Here is a 7,584-nt window from a genome sequence, read left to right as displayed (position 1 = left end):
TTTTCATTTGCTCAGCCCACTGTTCCAAAGATCTGTCAAACGCCAGTGGGGTGTAAATACTCACTGCACCCCTTATTAAATTCTGTGAGGGGTGTAGTTTCCAAAATGGGGTCACATGTGGGGAGGGGCCACCATGGGGGGCTTTGTAAATGCACATGGCCCCTGACTTCCATTCCAAACAAATTCTCTTTCCAAAAGCACAATGGCGCTCCTCCTCTTCTGAGCATTGCCTGCAGAGCATTTTATGTCCTAACATGGGGTTTTTCCAATACTCAGAAGAGATGGGGTTACAAATTTTGGGGGGCATTTTCTCCCATTACCCTTTGTAAAAATGGTAAATTAGGGAAAAAACTGCACTTTAGTGAAATAAATTATTTTTTCATTTACACATCCAACTTTAACAAAAAGTCATCAAACACCTGTGGGGTGTTAAGGCTCACTGTACCCCTTATTACGTGCCTTGAGGGGTGTAGTTTCCAAAATGGTATGCCATGTGTTTTTTTTTTGCTGTCCTGGCACCATAGGGTCTTCCTTCCCCAAAAACCATTTCAGAAAAACTCACTCTCCAAAATCCCACTGTCGCTCCTTCCCTTCTGAGCCCTCTACTGCGCCCGCCGAACACTTTACATACACATATGAGGTATGTGCTTACTCGAGAGAAATTGGGTTACAAATTTTGAGAGGCTTTTTCTCCTATTACCACTTGTAAAAATGTAAAAATTGGGTCTACAAAAACATGCCAGTGTAAAAAATGAAGATTTTGAATTTTCTCCTTCACTTTGCTGCTATTCCAGTGAAACACCTAAAGGGTTAACACACTTACTGAATGTCATTTGGAATACTTTGGGGGTGTAGTTTTTATAATGGGGTCATTTATGGGGTATTTCTAATAAGGCCCTTCAAATCCACTTCAAAACTGAACTGGTCCCTGAAAAATTGTCAACCTTATGATGCAAATATAAAGTAGACATATGGGCCCAGATTTATCAAACTGAGTGAGAGAAAAAGTGGAGAGATTTTTCCACAGCGACCAATCACAGCTCAGCTAACAAGCTGTGGTAAAGTGAAAGCTGAGCTGTGATTGGTTGGTGAGGGAAAAATCTCTCCACTTTTTCTGTCACACAGTTTGATAAATCTGGGCCATTGTATTTGTGAATCAATATATAATTTATATGGAATGTCTATTTTCCTTATAAGCAGAAAGCTTCAAAGTTAGGAAAATGCTAAATGTTCGATTTTTTCATCAAATTGTGGAATTTTTCACCAAGAAATGATACAAGTATCGACAATATTTTACCACTGCCATAAAGTAGAATATGTCACGAAAAAAACAATCTTGGAATCAGAATGAAAGGTAAAAGCATCTCAGAGTTATTAATGTTTAAAGTGACAGTGGTCAGATGTGCAAAAAATGCTCCCATCCTTAGGGTGAAAATTGGCCTGGTCCTTAATGGGTTAAGGGGTACAGGTATCTGTTCAAAGATATGACTCGAGAGTTCCTTACCCCCCAGACATAATCCTCCCTCCATGACAAACATGACCTATAGTAACCTTTCTGCAGCCCGCCTAGTGTACAGTCATATACGGTGCATATACTTCACACTGTAGCAGATGAGCGGCGACACTGACAGACAGACACGCCCCCAACACTCGGACCACGCGCCAGGGAACCTCCCCTCGGCTTCCCATTGGTGGAGAGTTGGCCGTTCCCGGGGTGGGATTGGGAGGTGAACGTACTGAGGTAACCCCGATCACACCACTGGCAGGCGGGGGGCGGGGCCTGCGGAACAACCTGGCCTGAGACGCTGCGTTTAGCATCCTGCGCTTAGCTCATTCATTGGCCGCGGTGTCGCTATAGAAGACGCGTGTGTAACTCCACAGGTGAGTGTGTGCGGTAAATGGCTGCTGCGCCGGGAAGGGGAGGGAAGTAGATGTCATGAATGAATTGTCAGGGAATGCGGTGTACGGACACGGTCTGTATGTTCACAGGTCCTGTACGTGCTGTGACGTCACACGCTGCTCATCCCCATGTTTACCTCGAGATGAAAGGTGTATACATGTAGTTCTACATCCCTGTACACACGAGCACATGGTGACAGCCCCGGTTCCCGGCAGCAGTCCCGCCCGCTCACCATGTATATCAGGTGCAGGGACTCACTGCGGCACCGAAGCCTGAATCGCATCCCTGTTAGGAGGCGGCCATAGAAGAGCAACTTTCCTCCTGATCTGTAGGGCAGCGTGATGGGGAATGGGATCCCTTCATCTGTGATCTGTAGGGCAGCGTGATGGGGAATGGGATCCCTTCATCTGTGATCTGTAGGGCAGCGTGATGGGGAATGGGATCCCTTCATCTGTGATCTGTAGGGCAGCGTGATGGGGAATGGGATCCCTTCATCTGTGATCTGTAGGGCAGCGTGATGGGGAATGGGATCCCTTCATCTGTGATCTATAGGGCAGCGTGATGGGGATTCCTTCATCTGTGATCTGTAGGGCAGCGTGATGGGGAATGGGATCCCTTCATCAGTGATCTATAGGACAGCGTGATGGGGAGTGGGATCCCTTCATCTGTGATCTGTAGGGCAGCGTGATGGGGAATGGGATCCCTTCATCTGTGATCTGTAGGGCAGCGTGATGGGGATCCCTTCATCTGTGATCTATAGGACAGCGTGATGGGGATCCCTTCATCTGTGATCTATAGGACAGCGTGATGGGGATCCCTACATCTGTGATCTGTAGGGCAGCGTGATGGGGAATGGGATCCCTTCATCTATGATCTGTAGGGCAGTGTGATGGGGAATGTGATCCCTTCATCTGTGATCTATAGGGCAGCGTGATGGGGAATGTGATCCCTTCATCTGTGATCTATAGGGCAGCATGATGGGGATCCCTTCATCTGTGATCTATAGGGCAGCATGATGGGGATCCCTTCATCTGTGATCTGTAGGGCAGCGTGATGGGGATCCCTTCATCTGTGATCTGTAGGGCAGCGTGATGGGGATCCCTTCATCTGTGATCTGTAGGGCAGCGTGATGGGGGTCCCTTCATCTGTGATCTGTAGGGCAGCGTGGTGGGGATCCCTTCATCTGTGATCTGTAGGGCAGCGTGGTGGGGATCCCTTCATCTGTGCTCTGTAGGCCAGCGTGGTGGGGATCCCTTCATCTGTGATCTGTAGGCCAGCGTGGTGGGGATCCCTTCATCTGTGATCTGTAGGCCAGCGTGGTGGGGATCCCTTCATCTGTGATCTGTAGGCCAGCGTGGTGGGGATCCCTTCATCTGTGATCTGTAGGGCAGCATGTGCCCACCCCCCAATCTGATCTGTAGCAGCATGAGAGCCCCCCCCCCTCCTCTGATCTGTAGGGCAGCATGACGGGACCCCCCATCTGTAGGGCAGGGTGACGGGACCCCCCCCTGATTTATAGGGCAGGGTGATGTAACCCCCCCCCTCTGATTTATAGGGCAGCGTAATTGGGAGACCCCCCACCCTGGATCTGTTGGGGAGCGTGACTGCAAAACCCCCCCATTTGTGAGGTGCCCCCATCGTGATAGAGCCCCCTCGATCTGTAGTATATCTTTACGGCGCCCCCCGTTCTGTAGAGCAGCATGATGGGGCACTGCCCTCTGTAGGCAAAGCGTGATGGTGACAACTCCCCTACCCCCCCCATCTGTAGATCAGAGTGACGGAGACCTCATCCCCCCGATGTATAGTGCACTGTAAGAGGGACTTCCCTGATTTGTAGGGCAGTGTGATGGTGACCCCCTTTCTGATCTGTAAGGCAGTGTAATGGGGGACCCCTCTGATCTGTAGGGAAGTGTTATGGTGTCTGCTGGGATCCCAATATTTCCCTCTATTTCTGGGATGTAGGTGATCTACATGGTCCTCTTTATTACACTGAATGTGAGGGATCCCATCGATCAGCCATATATTTGTATAACTGATCAATGTCTCGTGGTAAATCAACATCAAACCCAAACAATTAATTCTTATTGGAAAACATTGAGTTGCAGCAGAGACCTGAGAATTTTGTGACACTGTAGAGACATATGTCTTACTGCAGAGTACTGGAGCCACTTGTCACCTCTGGTGGCCATGTGTCTCTAGTCCTTGTGATTGCTGCTTCTATTGGTCAGTGTCTGCAAGGAAAGTGTGGCGGGATGCATTTATAGGAATCCATGCATATACTGTAAGGGTAGGGTCACACGTGTCATATTTCCATGCATATTTTCTGCAGCTGGTTTTGCTACCAATTGACTTCAGTTGGTAGGAAAATATGCAGCAGCAACATACGCAGCGTATATGCTACGCGGGACCCTACCGTAAGTGTGTAGAATATGCTTATTTTTGGTATTGTAGTGTTGGAAAGTTTTTCCATTTCTTTGTTCCCAAAGTGCCTCCTTTGGTTATTCATGGCGGTCATGTCAGCGCAGATTTAATTCTATCTCCTTTACCTGAATTCTTACGGTAACGTAGTTCAAAGCTCACCCACATTTCTAGGTAAAGGTTATTTTCCATCGTTGGAGCCAAACAGTGAAAAAAACCAGTACATGCAGCTTTGTTAGGGCTCAGTCACATTGCCGTCGGGCTCAGTTATACGTTTAGTGGAGAAAAAAATAGTGCATGCACTTTTAATTTTTTTTATTTCCATAAATGAACTGATCCTCGAAGGAGCCCATTGAAATCAATAGTATTTGTCAGGACCCGGTGGAGTCTGTTGTGCTACTACCCATTTTGGGGGCTGTTCGGCACAAAAAAGAGCTGAACAGGCCCTTAACCAGACGGAACACAATGGCAATGTGAACTTAACCTTAGGCCTCGATCACATGAACGTTGGAGCCCTGTCCTCTGAATCTGTTGTAATGACGAGACATGAGTAGGGATAAAAATACTGCTAATATCCTGCAAACCAATGGACACCAGACGGACCCCATTCAAAATCACTAGAACCCGTTGGTGTCTGTTGTGCAACGTAATGTTCAGCCTATTATGTTTGTATTATGAGTTTAGTTCCAGAACGGAACTCTGGTGCCAGTGTGACCTTAGCCTTACACACCGGACTGCAAAGTCTCTCAACAGATCCCATTGACTTTATTGGAATCAGTTGGGATACTACTATGGTGTCCAGGATTTATGACAGAACCCGCAAAGGAGGTATCCAACAGAACCAATGATAGAAATCTCTCGGTATAGACCCCGGCCCTTTTGTGTTAGGTTCTGTATATTTGGACCATCTAAATATTGGTTACTGCTTACAAACCCACTTATAGCGGGAGGAGGTCTTTTAAAAAATGAAAGAAATAATCTGATTGTTGCTACGGGCAATTGCACCACTCTTCCTCTACACAGTTATCGAAAAGTCTCCCTCCGTGTGTAACCTAGGTAGTCATCTCTCCCTTGATGGCTGGGGAGTTGAGGGTCTCCATTTTTGCATTTTTATTTTTTCCTCCTGTTGAACATCAGTTTGGAGTATATTTTTTTTAATTTAGATATAAAGCCAATAAAAAAAAAAAAAAAAAAAAGCCTAATGGACCCCATTAAAGGAGTACTCCGCTGCCCTGCTTCTGGAGCTCCGCTCGCCACCGTCCGGAAGTTTTTATTGTTCCGAACGGCTGTGTGCGGGCTTCCGTGTTCAGGGCACCCCCTCGTGACGTCACTCCCGCCCCCTCAACGAAAGTCTATAAAATTAAATGGGCCCCTTTTTAAATTTTTAATATTGCTGGCTACATTTTTAATGCCCTGCCCGCTCACATAAATTGGTCCCTGTTTAAAATTTTATAAAAATTTTGTTAAATACAATTCTTTCCATTCCTACTGTATCTTTTTTTTATTAAAATTTTTTAAATGGTACCCTACAAAATCTTATGAAAAAAAGGTATCTCCATCCCTTTTTTAGATTGCTAAAGTCCAAAAAAGAATAAAAACCACCTGCAAATACGCCAAAGTTAAAACCCACATGGTGTTTTTCTTGAAAAACACCACGATTTCAGTGGAAAAAAAAATTCCATAGTCTCAACATGCTGCAATTTTGCGTTTTCCTATTGATTTGCAGCTAACATCTGGCCGCAGCGTTTTGTCACTGACAGTCGTTTATTTATTTATTTTTTGGGCGTCTTTGGGAAAAAAAAAAAAATGTGGAAACTTAGCCCCAGAGAGGTGACCTAAAACTCAGGTGGAATTTTTTATTTTTTTATAAAAATTTTTTTTTTTTTCAAATCAACTGATTCCAGAAAGGTAGACAGATTTGTAAATTGCATCTATTAAAAAATCTTAATCCTTTCAGTACTTATCAGCTGCTGTATACTACAGAGGAAGTTGTATAGTTCTTTACAGTCTTACCACACTGCTCTCTGCTGACACCTCTGTCCATGTCAGGAACTGTCCAGAGCAGGAGAAGTTTGCCATGGGGATTTGCTCCTGTTCTGGACAGTTCCTGACATGGACAGAGAAACCAGGAAAAGGAGAGTAGAAAAAGCGGGGGTTCTGGACGAGCGCTACTGCTGGAATAAAAGGATTCGGAACGCCAATAAAGCACAGGACAGTTTATTGTGGTTTAGAACAATTGGACAATGCGTTTCGGCACCAGCATGTGCCTTCTTCAGGTCCATAAAAAAATTATTCCGGCGTCCTGAAGCCTATGATGTGCTGTGGTGGCGTGGCTGTCTCCACAGCACATCATAGGCTTCAGGACGCCGGAACAATTTGTTTTATGGACCTGAAGAAGGCACATGCTGGTGCCGAAACGCGTTGTCCGATTGTTCTAAACCACAATAAACTGTTCTTTGCTTTATTGGCGTTCCGAATCCTTTTATTCCAGCAGTAGCGCTTGTCTAGAACCCCAGCTTTTTCTACTCTCCTTTTCCTGATTTCATTATTTCCGTAACCCTTCGCAGTTACGGACAGGGGGTCTCGAGCAGCACAACTGCCGCTACTACCTTCCACTTCACACTCGCCAGGTGAGGTGCTGTCACCGTTGATAACTTCAGCGGGACATCACACCACCCAGAGTGCAGTGGTTCCTGACAACTCCACCACGCCCCCCTCACCCACGAGAGAGCGCCCCAACCTTTTTTACGACATGGACAGAGGTGTCAGCAGAGAGCACTGTGGTCATACTGAAAAGAACAACTCAGCTTAGTCTAGAGCATACAGCAGCTGAGTACTGGAAGAATTAAGATTTTTGTATAGAAGTAATTTACAAATCTGTTTAACTTTCTGGCACCAGTTGGTTTGAAAAAATAAAATAAAAATGTTTTCCTCTGGAGTACCCCTTTAACCCCTTCCTGCTACAGTACCTATGCATACCTGCTACGTCCCAGCACCTGACATGTTTGCATGCTGGGACGTATGCATACATCCTGCTGATCTCCTGCTCTGCCGCGATCGCGGGTCGCCGTTGATTGCTATGGCAGCAGGAGGCCAGCTGATTGCCTCCTGTCTGCCTGCTATGGAAGCCTGTGAGATCCAGCCATAGGCTGCATCTCACAGGCTGTAGTGTGTGCAGCTCATCAGGTCATACTGTGCTGCAGTACAAATGTATTGCAGCATAGTGCAACCTGTGAAAAATAAAATAATAAAAGGTTCTTCAATAA

At 46.0% G+C, this 7,584-nt stretch overlaps 1 protein-coding gene across 2 annotated transcripts in view; it reads left to right on the top strand.

Annotated features, from left to right (window-relative positions):
- Positions 1-1,705: 1,705 nt before the first annotated feature.
- The window catches only part of ACACA (acetyl-CoA carboxylase alpha), a 403,267-nt gene continuing 397,388 nt past the window's right edge, over positions 1,706-7,584 (top strand). For both annotated transcript variants that reach the window (XR_008888830.1, XM_056557545.1), the window contains exon 1: positions 1,706-1,881. The gene's annotated coding sequence lies outside the window, so the exon portion shown is untranslated. The remainder of the gene's footprint in view (positions 1,882-7,584) is intronic.

The sequence above is a fragment of the Hyla sarda genome, chromosome 2, assembly GCF_029499605.1.
Source record: "Hyla sarda isolate aHylSar1 chromosome 2, aHylSar1.hap1, whole genome shotgun sequence".
Classification (NCBI taxonomy): Eukaryota; Metazoa; Chordata; class Amphibia; order Anura; family Hylidae; genus Hyla; species Hyla sarda.
This window is presented reverse-complemented; position numbering and strand designations above follow the sequence as displayed.